The sequence below is a fragment of the Corvus hawaiiensis genome, chromosome 6 (genome assembly GCF_020740725.1).
Source record: "Corvus hawaiiensis isolate bCorHaw1 chromosome 6, bCorHaw1.pri.cur, whole genome shotgun sequence".
Taxonomy (NCBI): Eukaryota; Metazoa; Chordata; class Aves; order Passeriformes; family Corvidae; genus Corvus; species Corvus hawaiiensis.
Genome location: NC_063218.1, coordinates 35,808,504 through 35,824,021, shown reverse-complemented (window position 1 = coordinate 35,824,021; position 15,518 = coordinate 35,808,504).

Sequence of the window (15,518 nt, the reverse complement as noted above, 5' to 3'; positions counted from 1 at the left end):
GCCAGTGCAGCTCCAGATCACCTCTGCAGCTCCAGCGGGTTGCCTATGTGGAGCAATGAATACATGGGCTCCAATCTTGCACTTCTCACTGCACCTTGTGGCATAAATTATGCCAGCACGATACCACCCCTTCCTATCTAGTTGTGCCACGTCCTTTCCCAAAAGATTTATTGCCAAATGCTTTACTTTTTTCTTGGCATCAACATGCTGTAAACTTTAATTTCTCAGAAACTGTCACTAGCATTTGATCCAGCCCTTGGCAGCAGTGTCTCTCTAAGAGACCTGCACTGTGTATCACCCTGACAAGTTACTCTTGGGGGTTTTCGAAAGGATTTTCATATGATTTGAGATATGAATCACACAGGTATGTGTGGCTACACCATTGTCACCCACAAGTGGCATAAGTATTTCAGTTACCAGTGAGAAGAAGTACAGTCTCAGTTAGCAAACCCAGGAATTTACAGGTGGAAATAAATCATCCCTTTCCAACCTTAGCCCTCAAGAGAGCACAGCTGCGAAATGATACCTTCAGCATTTATCCACATGGAAGACATTAGCCCAACTTTCCAAATAAGCTGTCACCATGGAGCGAGGGAAAGAAGAACCTCTTACAGCCAGCCTGACAGACATACAGACTTACTCATTAGAGGTGTTCATACCTGACATGTGCATATGGCCTCTATTTTTCTTACTCATTGGCATTTTGTTTTAGTACAAAACACGACAACAAGAATAAAAGACCTTTTAAAAGACCCTGATATCTGGAATAAAGACATTTGAATAGGTTTAAATCTTCCCATCAAATGAAACAAATGCATGCTCGTGTAAGTCTCATTTACAGCCCAGTCTGAGGGAACAGAGTCCTTATTCTGTTCATGTACAGCTTGCATTATGCTAACATCATGTTTGAGTCTGCCTTATGAAGCCTAATGACTTCACCTATAAGGTATTAGATACAGTATTTAGTTTAAATTGACAAAATGCATATAAATTATTTACAAATCCTAATACAATTACATGCCCAGGCTCATGCAAATTCACTTCTCCATTAGCAGAACAGTATAAGCATCCTCATGCACAAGAAGCACATTTTTTCCAACCTTTGCCTTGTGATATAAACACTTTATGCAAAATGTATGCATATATAGGTATGTATGCAGATGTATATACAGATGCAGCATTGCTGACACAGGTTAGTTAACAGAGGTGCATGCATGTGAAAATTGCACAGGAATGAGCTGATAGCTTTCTGTGTTGCCATAATTCTTTCTCCTAGTGTATGTCTTGAGACTTTTAATGAAGCAAAGATCTAATGGGGAAAAAAAAACCCAAAACATCTCCAACTGTATCATTAAAAATGTGATGTCTCGGTGCACAGACAACAGGCAGAATCCAGTCCTGACAGCTATTCAGCCTGGACTAACACCATGTGCCTTGCAAGACCAACTGTGTTACCCAGAAGCCAAAAGCCCCTTCTCTAAGAGAATGAGATGTTGGAAGATGGTCATGGGAACCATTCTCATCTCCCTCCCTGCTTACAGCTGTGGGTCCCTCAAACTGGCTTGCAGAAAACTGCCGGGCAAGGCTCTGACTGATAAAGTTACTCACGTTGACATGCTTTCTGTTCAGCATTGAGCTCATGGTGGGTTGGGGTTTGAGCTACTGGTGCTCTGCTGCTCCAGAGAGAGGAAAAAGCTTTAGCAATTGCTCTAGGAAGCCCCTAGTTTTCCCTCCAGCCTGAACAGCATTTGCTTTAGAGGGGATGCTTTCCTACCCTCAGGAAGCACATATGGTTTTTTAGGAGACCATAATTTTTCTAAGATATGCAAAGAAAAGCAAGGAAATAGTCAACAAGCTCAGTCTACCAAAGTGGAATTGTGTGGGACAAGTGAGGGCTTGTTCATCCTTCCACAGCACAGCTGGGAGCTTCTCAAAGAGAGAAATCACAAGAAAGGTTTGTACTGAAAGTGGAGGCAGCCTGAGCATGGAGGCTGCCATGAGACTGAACACCTATCCTTCTATCCAGTTTAGTTAAAACTCATTTATAAGCCATCAAATAAAAAAGGGAAAGTATTTTACAGCACTACCCTAAGGAAATATTGGTTATATTCCAGAAGTGCTAAAGGGTCGTGACAGCAAAGTACACAGGGCTCAGCAAATGCATATTCAACTAAATTGCATCTGTGGGAAGGTAAAGAGCATGATGCCTGAGGGGCAGGATGCTGTCCAGAGGGACCTGGATAAGCTCAAGAGGTGGGACCATGTCAACCTCATGAGCTTCTATGAGGCTGAATAATAAGGTTAAGTGCAAGGTCGTGCCCTTGGACTGGGGTGACCCCCAGTATCGATACAGGCTGGGGTGTGAAGGGTTTGAGAGCAGCCCTGTGGAGGAGGACTTTAGAGGGGATGCTGGTGGAAGAAAAGCTGGACATAAAGGACAATAGTGTGTCCAGTAGGACCAGGGCAGTGATCATCCTCCTGTACTTGGCACTGGTGAGGCTGCATCTCAAATCCTGTGTTCAGTTCTGGGCCCCTTCCAACAAGAAAGACATTGAGGTGCTGGGGTGTGGAGAAGACCCCACCTGCAGTGCTGCATCCAGCTCCGGGGTCCCCAGCACAGGAAGGACACGGATCTGTTGGAATAGGTTCAGAAGAGGGCCACAAAAATGATCAAAGGGATGGAGCACTTCTCTTATGAGGAAAGCCTGGAGAAGAGAAGGTTCTAGGGAAACCTCATTGCTTTTCAGTACTTGAATGGGGCTTACAAAAAAGATGGGGACATGATTTACACTGAAGCCTGTACCAATAGGACAAAGACTAATGGTTTTAAACTAAAGGAGGGTGTCCTTAGGCTAGATATAACAAAGAAGTTTTTTACAATGAGGGTGGTAAGACACTGGAAGAGGATGCTCAGAGACATGGTAGATGCCCTATCCCTAGAAATATTCCCTCAGGTTGGACAGGTCTCTGAGCAATCTGATCTAGTTGGTGTTCCTGCTTATTTCTGGGGGGGCTGGACTAGATGACCCAAACTATTCTGTGATTCTATGACTTTGCTCTGCTTATCCCCCACCACTGACTGCAGAGGGACCCTGCAGAACTACGTATCACTGCTCACTGCAGCAATCTAGTGGCTCATGCTGAGCTTTGAGCTTCACTGGGTAACCAGATAACCAGAGGCTGCTACCCAGAAAAAAGGTGTTGGTGCCTATGGTGTGCAGGGGAAGATGGGTCCCTCTCATATCACTGGGGAAGAGGCACAGCCTGCACTATTCAGTGCAGTCACAGGATTTTCTCCAGAAGGTTTGGGTTTTGAAAGCCTTCTCTTGCTGTCCTTTCCTTGGGGAGGGAGGGGGCATTCAGGGAGAAACAACCTCCTGGTGAGCAGGTTTATCTGCTCTTCATCAGTGCCTGGTGAGTGTCTATCCTGCTGCACCGGAGCTGCACACAGAAGCCCTGTGGGCAAACAGTTCTCTCACCCAGAACAGGCCATGGTAAGCAGGGCAGTTCATTCTACAGGCACTTCATTTTGTGCAGAAGAGAGCTTGTGTATTGTAGCTTGGGCAGTTAATTAAGAACTGAGAGCACTTTTCCTCGGGCAATGTGCTTGTTCCTTAGAAAGGGTGGTTGATATTATTTATGGCTTGCATTGATCTAACAGCTTGCTGCCAAGGAGAGGAGTCCAACTTTTCCCTCTCTACATTGACACCAGCCCTGGCAGCCCTCTGAGTGGGCTCTGCTCCCTGAGCTGGCAGAAGCAACGTCCCTAAGTCCCAGGGTAGCAGAAACCGGGAGTCCCTTGACTGGGAGCCATGGCAGAGGGAAGGGAGCAGAGAGCTGTTGGATCACATCAGCTCCAAGGGGCAAATTTCCTTTTGGTGCTAAACAGAGGTGAGATGAAACCTGCTTGAAACACTGATCTAGCTTCTTGGTATACACAAATAACAATAAAGCTGTTTATGGCATTATTGTCTCGCACAACACCTGCCTCATTCTCTAGGCAGAATGGACTGTTCAAAACTCTGTTTCATTCACTGCACAACATGAAGCATGTTAGGCAAGAAACATGGGCCAAACGGCCCTATTAAGTAATGAACCACCATTGTAACAAATAGGCACCGACTGTCAAAGCTGAGGAGGAAAGCACAACTTTATTTCTGTAAGCGCTTGAACTCAGAGTGCTTCCATTGGGAAATATGTCCTTTTGCATATAGTTGCTAGTGTAATTTTGGTTTTATTGTGAAAAACTGCCTCAAACAGAATGATTTACCAAACCAAACCAATGCGGAGTGGCCCCCTCTGTCTGATAAACAGTCAGGTAGTCAGGTGTTTTAGCTAATTGATCTTGTGCTGCCTGCATCACTTTAGGGCCAAGGAGTGCTGCCAGCACCTCCTGTAGCTCTGGTTAATGGGTATGAACTTCTTCACATGTGTCAACTCAGCATCTTGGCCCAGGTTTTGAAAACTGAGACTTTGAACTGAAGCACTTGTAGTGACCAGTAGTATCATATAAGTACTTTTGTGGATCAGATCTCTGTTCCCATTCCTATTTTTATGACCTAGAAAACATGAATTTTGTGCATACCCAGCACCACCAAGTATCAAAGTTTATTGTTTTTTTCTGAATATTTAGTATTTTTCTTAAATCTCTTGCCTGTCAAGAATGGGAACATCTTAAATTCCATCAGAACCAAGAAAGTGTGGATTATTCCAAACCTAACTTGATTTGGTTGTAAAGAAAAACTCATACCTGGGGTGCAGTCTGTGGGTGCAGTAGCAGAAGGCACCACTCCCAGTGCTCATTCTCCCTCTTCAGCCACAAAATAACATAAAGTGGTTTTAACACCTCTGCACAAATCCAGGATTTACAGGCAGGAACTTGGCCCATGACATGAAGTACAGATTAACCCAGGCACATCGTGGCTTGACAGTGCCAGGCAGAAAGTGAGTGTTCAGAAGGAATTAATGGCTCCCAGCAAGACACCTCTTCCACACCCCTGCCCTGAGGAATCATCCTTCTGGAAGGCCCCGCAGCCCCACCAGCCAGGCAGGACCAGCAGGCACTTGGTGTGGATGAGCTGGGCACCAGACAGCTGCTACAGGCACCAGCAGGTTGCACCCCGGGCGATGCTCCAGGCAGCTGCAGCAGGTCCGTGCAGGGGGGCTTGGGGTGCACTAATGCACCAGTGCATGCCTTCACTGGGGGTGCTGCTGCAGAGGCTGCGAGCAGCCTTCCAGCTTCATCCCATCACCATGGACTACGCTGCTGCTAGAAAGCTGCTGCTTTAAGCCTGACGCTATATAAAAATCCTGACAGGCATCACCTGTACTTTGGTGCAGCTTGTATTTAGAAAACCTGGATAACATGGAATCGTGGCTTTGCTTGTGATCCTGATTTCTTGCTGCAGCAATGCTGTGACTTGAGTCTGGGGGCAGCAGTCAGAGGCTCTCTGAGAGCGTGCTGCCTGCACTGCCTGCTCCTGAAGTCTCTGCCTGCTTCCTTGGCTTCCAACCAGCAAGGACAATACATGTCACTGGTTTTTAACACAGATGGAGTATTTATAGTTTATGGCTTTGTATTCTCTTCTATACCTTAATTAGCAATATAATTTCCCGTAGCTCTCCCTGTACTTGTGGGAATGGAGGAGAATGGCAATTACTGTGGAAAGCCAGGGGCAGAGGGGGGGAGAAGAAGAAAAACAGAGACACACACACACATACAGACAGTTCTTTGCAAGTGGCATAACACAGAGAAGGCTCTGAGCTGCTGCCAGCGGAGGGGACTGTCTGCAGCAGGTTTATGAGGGAGTAATGACTCATTTCAACTTCAGGAAGGTTCCCGTATTGCATAGGAAGAAATCTCATACATATTGAAATAAGCTAGCTTGAGTCTACATTATCAGCACAGCCTGCATTAGCAATACTTTCACATTTGAAGAAAAAGGATCCAAACAATACTATAAAGGAAATCTGAACAGCTGTCAATGCCCTAAAATAATCATGTTACCATAAGTGTTCAAAGGCCATACATATTGTCTAAGGAGCTGTACAAACATAAAAAAACAGATTTGCGTGCTGAATGTTGCCTACGGCAAAGTACAATAAGGGAGGTGAAGGAAAAAATGAGAAGCAGTTATACAGGGAAGGAGGTCCAGAGCAAAGAGTTCATGAGACACAGTGCTCCTGTGGTGAAAACCGCAGCACCTCCCCCTCCCCTGGGCAGGTATTTCTCACAGAAAACCCTTCTCCCATCCCCAGCCCTGTTACAGGCAACATGACTTATGCTGGCACATGGCATGTTTATATCACTCCAAAGGCTTTTCTCCTGACCCCTGTGAAGTGCATGGGCTGCAAAGAGGCCTCCACCTCAGAGCTGTGGCTCTGTACGGAAAGGCGCTACAACTGCAGTTTGGATTTTCCTTGGGCATGGCAGTGCTTATGGAGCTGGGCTGCTTTCCTGGCTGGCTTCTAGCTCAGTGTTGACCGAGTTAATTCATAAATCCTGCCTCCCCCCAAAAATGAGAAAAATCTGAAGCTTCCATCTACATCAGTATGAGAAAAACCTTTATAGCATGACATATTTTTATATAGATATGTGAATTGCCTCCCACAACACTTCTCTCTCATGAGGTGGATAAAACTGCTTTCATCTATGAGAAGGCATGAAAAGGGAGGTGGAAACAATTAAAATTAACCAAAAGTCACCATAGCAGCAGAGTTTTGACAGTAATCCTGCACCCTGTGCTTTGCTGCTCAGCTTCAACCTCTGCACAGACACCCTCTCCCACAGCATCCTTGGTCCCTGCTACAGCAGCTGCCAGCTGAGTTAGAATTAATGTTTTAAGCAGTTCTTGCCCCAGCAATTATGTATTTTACATGACTGTTTTGGAATTATGTGCACAACAAAGGCACAGCTCCCTTCACTGCTGCCCTTCGCATCCTCCCAAGTGTCATTTAGAGCTGGGAGGAAAACATTTAGAGAACAGTTTAGGAAAGGTGAGCCATCTGCATGTTTATGAAAGAGAGAGAGAGAGAGAGAGAGAGAGAGAGAGAGAGAGAGACCCGGCAAAGCCATGCTTGTCCCCAGGCACTGTTTGTAAAACATTTTCAGGATGAAAATAAAAACGCAGTTACAGCGCAGGTGTGAGCGCCCTGTAGGAAATCTCCAAGCTGGGCTCAGGCAGGAACACTGAGCTACAGCTCCAGTTTTCTTCCAGCTTCCTGCTCATGCAACCCACGTGCTTTGTGCCTACATCTCTGTGTGATGCCTGGTTTGCTGCAGACATCCCAGGTCACAGCTCCGTTAGGCAGTCTTTGTTTCAGAAGTGAGTGTCCGTATAGATACATATGCACACACTTATACAGAATAGTAGGTCCCGGGAGCACTTTAGCAAACCCAGGACTGCCCCCACACTACTCTGAAAGGTCCAGAGACAAACCACAAGGCTGAATGATTGCTCACCCTGCCTCAAATGCCCTCTGCAGCTGGGCAAGCAAAGGCTTGAGCACGCTGCCCGGTTTATGCTTTGCATTGCATGGTGTGTGTAAACTCCCTCTCCTTGTCCTCTATCCCCCCACCCCTGACCATGGGAACACCTCAGCCAGTGACACACTAGAGCTAGAGGCAGTTTCCCGAGGCACAGACAGGGACAGATGCACCTTGGGCATTTGGGTGCACATCAGGCATGGAGATGGCACTTGGGCATCTTTAAGCAGCAGCACTCAGGCTTCAGGTGCCTTTGGGGGGGGCAGCTGAGCCATGGGCAGCCCACACACCTGGAGGAGAGCAGGAGGTGCTGGGGGTGACGGTGCTGGGGGTGGGGGGTAGGCAGCGTTTTCACTTTCCTTCAAGGCACTCTTTATATAGCTGGTTACATAAGGCTGTGCAATTTGGCTCCTGTTGGGAGAGAAACGCAGGCGTGGGAGTACTGGTATACCAAACCTGACTGTAAAAGTCATCTGTGGGGTTTAGGTTTTTTCCCCTGTCATTCTCTACTAATCTCTAGAACAGCCACTGCTAAATACTTAGTAAAAAAGAGAATACCTTAGCAGTAAGTTATGTGCCTCCAAAACCTGAGCAGGCAGCTGGAGGATGATCCCCATACAGTTTTCCAGACATGCCTATGTCAAGGGATCCCAGGGGCAGCACAACAGCATTCACCCCCTTCCTGCAATGGGGGTACCAGTGGTGGAAGAGGGTGACAATGAGCTCAGAGGGGCCCATCTGCTCCCTCCCCTGAGGAGCTGCAGTAGCCAGGGGTGAGAGAGGCAAGGGGCTGTTCCCCTCCTCCTTTTTCCTCTGGTGCTGGCAGTTCCTCAGCCCCAGAGAAGGGTGAGTATGGGTTTTGGGGCTTGGAACAGCAATGGAAAAAGCACCATTTCCCCCAGACTTGACACTGATACATACTTACATGGTGCGTTTCGTGCCCAAGACGAAGTTCAGCTCTGCTGTGCCACTGCGCATCACCGCTGCCGTCTCCTTCAGGGAAAGCATTTTCCGTAATGAAAATCAATTGTGTTGAAAATAGTTAGGGAGCGGTGCAGTGCAACATCGCGTACAGATGAACTTATAGTCACGGCCAGCGCTGCGCTCCGAGCCAATTACTCGTTACACGGTCCCTTGCAGCTCTCACTACGCACGAGAGGCTGCACAGAATGGGGCGAGGCTGTGGAGCGGCTGCGTGCTCACAGGGATCGCCCGGCACACACAGAGGGCTCCAAGGTGCTACAACAGCAAGGCTGAAGTGGTGGCGAGGCTCAGGCAGAGATGTACAGGGCTTTCACCGAATCACCCCTCAGGTGGGTCCCGCTTGGTTGTTGGCCATCAGTCTTAGTTGTTGATCAGCTCTGCAGTGGGTAATGCTGTTTCTGACGTCTAGAGCCCCCAGTTTCTCACATCCAGCAGGTACCTCACTTTTCATTGTATTAAGAGGGCTTATGACAGAGACAAGTTACCAAGGCCCCTAATGAAAGGAGGAAAAGCAGCAATTTTCAGCTAAAGGAAGATAATTTAGAGTAGGTATTAGAAAGAAATTCTTTACTATGAGGGTGGTGAGGCACTGGAATAGATTGCCTAGAGAAGTTGCAGATGCCCCATCCCTGGCAGTGTTCAGCACCAGGCTGGATGGAGCTCTGAGCAACCTGGTCTTGTGGAAGGGGTGTTGGATTAGATAATCTTTGAAGGTCCCTTCCAACACAAGCCAGCCTATGATGCTACCCCACACGGGGAGCCAACCAGCACAGGTTATCCAGGCACAAGCTCCCAGGTGGCACCTAATCCTTACCTGGGCTGGAGGGTTCATACAACAGATGGAAGACCTGTCCATGCACAGGGTGCCCACTTTACTCAAATATCACCAGTAGATGCACTTTTATATGATGTTAGGGCTGTCTCTTCTCACAGGTGCTGCCTTCCTTGGTCCTAATGCACTCTACATCATGCCAAACTGAAAAAAAAAACGTGTCTCAGATCTCAGACGTGGCTCCCTGTGAGCTGGCAGCAGGCAAATTGGGCTGGCAGGCACTGTGGTCAAGTCTGCTGGTGGGCAGTACAAGCAGAGGGGTCAGGGGGGAGGTGGATACAGCATGTGCAACTGTGGGGTGTGGGACAGCAGCAGGCTCCCTGGAGGGCAGTGAGCCATACCTTACCCAGGTACTTCCCTAACAGCAACCAACCTACCTTGAAGTACGAGGCATTTTCCAAATACAACTTTTTTTTTTTTTTTTTTTTAATTAAGTAAGGTACCAGGAAAGCAGACCACGCAGGCCACAGCCAAGAATCATTTTCAGGGATCATTTTCATAGATTCAGTGACATAAGACAAGAGTGCTGCAGGAAGCTACAACCCAGGGGTTTCCAAGCCTTAGGCAAAAGTAAGTGAAGAGTACTAAAACCAGGGTGCAGCAAGGTGGTTACCTTGTTATTCATAGGAAAGATCCGGAGAAGGCAAGAAACAGAAGCTCTAGGTTCTGCCATGGCTACAGAAGAGAGCTTGGGAGGGATGCCTTTGCAGCTCTACGGGAGGAAAAAAGCCCAGTCTTGCTGCAGATGTACACAACACTGATGCACCAGAACTCTCCATTAGTAGCAAACAACAAGAATGACAAGAAGCGTGGAGCTGTGGTATATAATTGCCCTGAATATATCCAAGCACTGCTTCTTCCAGAGACAGCTGCTGTCTTGTTGCCTGTAGAAGGACGAGCTGCTACTGGTTTTGCTTTCCATACCTCTGAGTGACAGACAGAACTTGCAAATGTGCCAGCAAGGACAGATGATGCAAAGGGCATCGGCTTTCTCCCTCAGAGGATGTCAGGGAGCACAGAGGGCTGACTGCTCCGAGTGCTGCTAAATACAAAGAGTGCAAGAGAGAAAAAGTTAATGTACCACAGCAGTGACAGTGCAGGGGAGGGGGAGCTGGTCTGTTCCAAACCTCTGATATTCCCACGGTGAAAAAAGAGGAAGGCTGGAACAGTTCCTGTTGCTGGGGAACATTGCGAAGGTCACCCTGTCCCTGTTAGCCACCGCTGGGACATGTAAAATGTGCTCTTATCAGCAAGGTAAAAGTTGTTTTCTACAAAGACAGTGTTGACTTCCTGACAACAATGTCCTGCTTGTGTTTTCTGGCACCTGCATCAGATGGTGCAGGTAGGCTCACAGGAGAGCTTCACAAGTGCACAGGTCCCAAGCATTTCTTTCCAGAGCTGAAGCAAAAAAGAGTTACTGAACTCTGTGTAGGGTCATGGTACACTGCTCTGAGACACCCTGTAATGCCTGTCACACCAGCAGAATGGATGTGGGGTCCAAACAAGCAGGACAGGCTAGTCAGATCCTCATCAGCTGACATTCCTACTGCAGTTGGAGTACGGATACCTATTTGGGTTACAGGAGTTACGCATGCATTCCCAAGAACCACATATGGAAACAGCAGCCATTTCATTCCCAGCATCACAAAGGAGCAAGAACACTCTGCCCTTTAACCAAGGCTTAATTTGCAATTCTGCCTGAGTGTGACAATGCACCATAATATATACAATACACTGAGTAAATGAAAGGGGCCTATTATAACTCTTTTAGTAGTTGCTAAGACTGATGTCTACTAAATCAGAATTACATTCAAAATTAATTTGCACTTTGAGGAATTCACCTCTGGTTTACTTTCACATAGGGGAATTACTAGAAAGAGGCTGAAAAATTATAGTGGAGCTATCCACTCCATCTCTTCCAGCTTCTGGAAAGACAAAAGTGGTCTCTTTCCCTGTGTCTTTTCCCCAACATCTTTGTCTTCCTTTTTCTTGCTGTTTGTTTCCCGTTTCTTCTCACTCCCCTGGCCATGGGATCACCGATAGTGAAAGAAAATAATTAGGTGGGTGGGTGTCTTCTTTTCTTTGTGATATCTTAATAGATATTACGAAATAGTGGGGGGGGGGGGGGGGGGGGGGGGGAAAAGTCAAACAGTCAAATTAATTCATCCATGTCCTGCTGTGCAGAGGGAAGGACACGGGGGCGCTCCGAATCCCGGGGCGGCCCAGCAGCGCAGCCTCACCGCTCGGTTTAGCGGGAACAGCTGGATGCTGCGGTGAGGGTGGGGATAAAAGCGGCGTCATTGGGAGCACAATCCCAAGGCAAGGCCGGAGCAGAGGAGCGGGCGGAGAGGCAGGCGCGGGTCCCAGGGCGCCCGCTGCACGCCCAAGCCCGGCGCCCGCCGGCCCCGCCGCCGCCCCCACACACCGAGCCCCCGCGGGCTCCGGCGCCCCCTGCCGGCCGCGGCCGCCCCGCCGTGCCCCGTCCGGGTTCCGCGGCCCAGGCCCCGCAGGAGCCGCCGCAGGCCGCGAGCAGCGCTCGGGCCCCGCGGGCTCGCACCGGCCGCTCGGCCAGCCCCGGCAGCGGCGGCGCCGTACCAGGACACGGTGTTCTGCCGCGGGAGCTCCGAAAGAAACCCAAACCACTTTCTGATGAACAGAGGAAGATCCACATAAACTGATCCAACCAAAGAAATCTAAAAAGTGCCAGAAGCCAAGTATCATCTTTCTACACAAGAATTATGGGTCAGAGGAAGGCCGGTTAAAAATAGGATAGAGGACCATCTTTGGCAATACAAAGAAGCCATGCAATAGGCATTACACTCACATAGACCAGGCGGGTGTTGTAGAAGCAAAGACCCTGCTCCCAGGTCCTAGACAGGCTCACAGCAACTGAGTGTCTCAAGAGTACACAAACTGGATTTCTCTCAGGCCAAACTACCATGAGAAGTAGCCTCCAACCACTAACCAGGGCTCTGGTCCCCCCATTTTTACCATTTGCAGGCCTTCAGCTGACACCAACAGCAAGTAACAGTGGACTACAGTAAAAATCTTAGCCTTTGCCATCCCCTAAATCAGTGTGGAAGTGCTGCTCATCCTTTTTTGACATTGGCAACTGAAAGCTCAGCTGCTGCTTATGAACACAACAGTTACAGAACTTTTAATCTTTTTCACTGAGACTCACTTACTCACATTAAGAAAAAAAGAGTTGTTTCTCCTTAAGAACACTTGCTCTATTTGTGCTCTTCTCTCATTCTTAAATTGAGGCCTGAAACAGCTGTGGGTCAAGCCTCACAGACAAGGAGAAGAAAAGTTGCAGATGCTGTGTTTAGGTTTTATACAAAGGAAACATCCAATCTTTAAAGACCCAGGGCTATCCAATCACCATTGTTTATGTTACAAATTATTTTTTCAAACTGTAAGGGATAAGATAATGTTTTCCCTGGACAAGTGTGAAATACTGAGAAAATGTCCTGGAGAGACAGCAGCTGAGTATTTTTAAACTAGTATCACTGTATCAAAAAGTGCTTCATGTAAGCACCGTGGTCATCAGGACTTCACCCAATGCTGCACTTGGCTATCAGATCAAGGATGGCAGAAAATTAGAAATGACTGATTAAACCACACTAGGTAAGGTATTTCCCTGTGAAGTATGATGAACAAAAATTATTGAGCACAAAGACAGTAAAAGACTGTTCTGGGCTTTGAAAAACATTCAAGAGAAGGGAAATCACTGATAGAGAAAATGCTTCAACAAAGACAAAACATTTTAACTGGAAAAGAGAGGGCATGTGGCACTCATTTATGTAAAAGCATGAAAACAGGGATGATGCTGGCAGTAAAATAGGAAGAGCTGAGGTTACTCTTTGCATAGCTACAAAAGACATTTTTTAAACACGAGAATCCTTCATTAAAGGATGGTTTGAGTAAACTTTAAATTGTCCTTATAGGGAATTTGTGAGAATGACATCTTACGAAAATGTAATCGTGCAATAAATGACAACAAGTGAAAAAAAGGTTCTTTTATTTCTCAGTGTTTCTCCACTGTCAATACTGTCCTTTTGCTGCAACATGTTGCAAAAAAACTCTCTGCCTTTTCCATTTTAAACAGCTACAATATTTACAGGCTGTTTCCAATAACACACGCAGACACATACACACTCACAGACACGCAGGTACATATATCCCTATCCCTGGCAAAGTAACCGTTTGCTGGTAGAGGCAATATATATTTTCATTGTCCATTAAAAACCAAAGCCATCCTCTCATTTATGCTCTACTCCCCTCTCCATTTCCTAACCAGCAGCTATTGTCAAGCTTTCAGGGGCATCTGTGTAAGAAGTTACATATCCAGCTATTTGATTGCCATCTTTCAAAGTTGTGGCCTAAATGTACTGGGATTATCTATTCAAACTGTACATACCAGAATTCATAAAAATTGCTCATATTCAAATGTTCATGACCAAGTGATGTAGGTATACTCCCAAAATCTTTTGGGGCAGCCATCTTAATCACCTTTTTAGAAATATGCATATCATGCTGGGGTGAAACAAATCACATGCTTTACCTTCCACCAAGGTGTTATGTACCCACTTTTTTACTAAGGCACCAGGAATTACCAGTACAATTTCTGAAAGAGTCCAGCGCCACTGAATGTACTGCATTAGATTATCAAATAGCAAGCCAGACAAGAAAAGAATAGATGCCTATATAATAGGTATAAAATTCCTTAATAAAATTAAGTACATAAAACCTGTGGTCAGTCAACCCCAAATCCAATATAAGTTGAATAATATTGTTAATGGTAAGAAATGCAATTTATCCAGCTCCATTTTGTGAATGGAGACTTCTGTAATTGAGATAGATCTTTAAAGCAGTGTCTTTGTTATCTACACCCCTAGGTTGCATGGTGGCATGTGCATTATCAGAGAAAGCTGAATCAATCATAAGGCATCTCTTCCACCGCTTGCCCACATCCAGATAAAACTTTATGGCCTCCTGCCAAAGGCAAGGACCTGTGCCACAAGTCTTCATCTGTCACCTCACCAGTCATCCAGGCTTCTCAAAGAGTTCTTCAGTTCCCAAAGGCATTGTGAACATGGGATGAGGAATGACTGGTGGTAACTACACTCTTGACCGGAAAACTGACATCACCGCTCAGAAACATGCCAGATGTCCCAGGCAAAGTGGCTGTAGGGCCATTCAGCCAAGGAATTACCTCAAAAAACGATCAACCACCATCATCTTCCCCAAACTCTGAAACCATTTCACATATGCTGAACCATGAGAGAGATCCCCAGAATCCAGCACTAGTATCATACACTGCCAAGTAGCCCAGAAGTCTAGGTGTCATCAGTGGTGTCACATACACAGTTCTAGGTTTTTGTTTTAAACAGAACATTTTAAAAGATTTCACAGAGAAGTGAAATAGGAAGAGGGTTTAAGAAATCACATAATAGCCATTTTTACTAACGAACATAATCTGATCCATGGGGTTTTCAAGCCCTTTTCTCCAACTGAGTGTTTTAGGGAAGTCCTTACATATGTACACAGACACCACCTCCAAAGAAATCTAAGAGAAAGAAAATAGACTGGGATCTTCCTGGAAGCTACAACAGGAGGACTTAACTAGAATGTTCTTATGGCAAGAGAATATCACAAAGCAAGTGGACAGAGTAAAAGCAATCATCTATATGGGTTTTCATGAAAATCTAGAAAGATGTAAAAAATTCTGCTCTGTCATAAGGTTCAATTCGGACTGACAGGACTCATTAGAAAATGCCCATCTTTTCCACCCTTACAACAGGAGAAGAGTATTACACATCAAGACAAAGGCCAAGAAAATAAAACAAAAGATGAAATCATCTCCATCTAGAACAGAAGTTTCCACAGACAGATCTATCCTGTGGGGAGGTGTGCCCACATGGCCAAGAAGGCCAAAGGCCTCCTGGCCTTTATCAGGAGCAGTGTGGCCAGCAGGACCAGGGCAGTGATTGTCTCCCTGTACTTGGCACTGGTGAGGCTGCACCTTGAGTGCTGTGTCCTGTTCTGAGCCCCCCAATTTAAGAAGGACATTGAGATGCTCAAATGCATCCAGATAAAGGGCAACAAGGCTGGTGAAGGCTCTGGAGCACAAATCCTATAAGGAAGCTGAGGAAGCCGGGCAGGAGGTTGTTCAGCCTGGAGGAGGTTCAGGGGAAACCTTATCACTCTCCACAA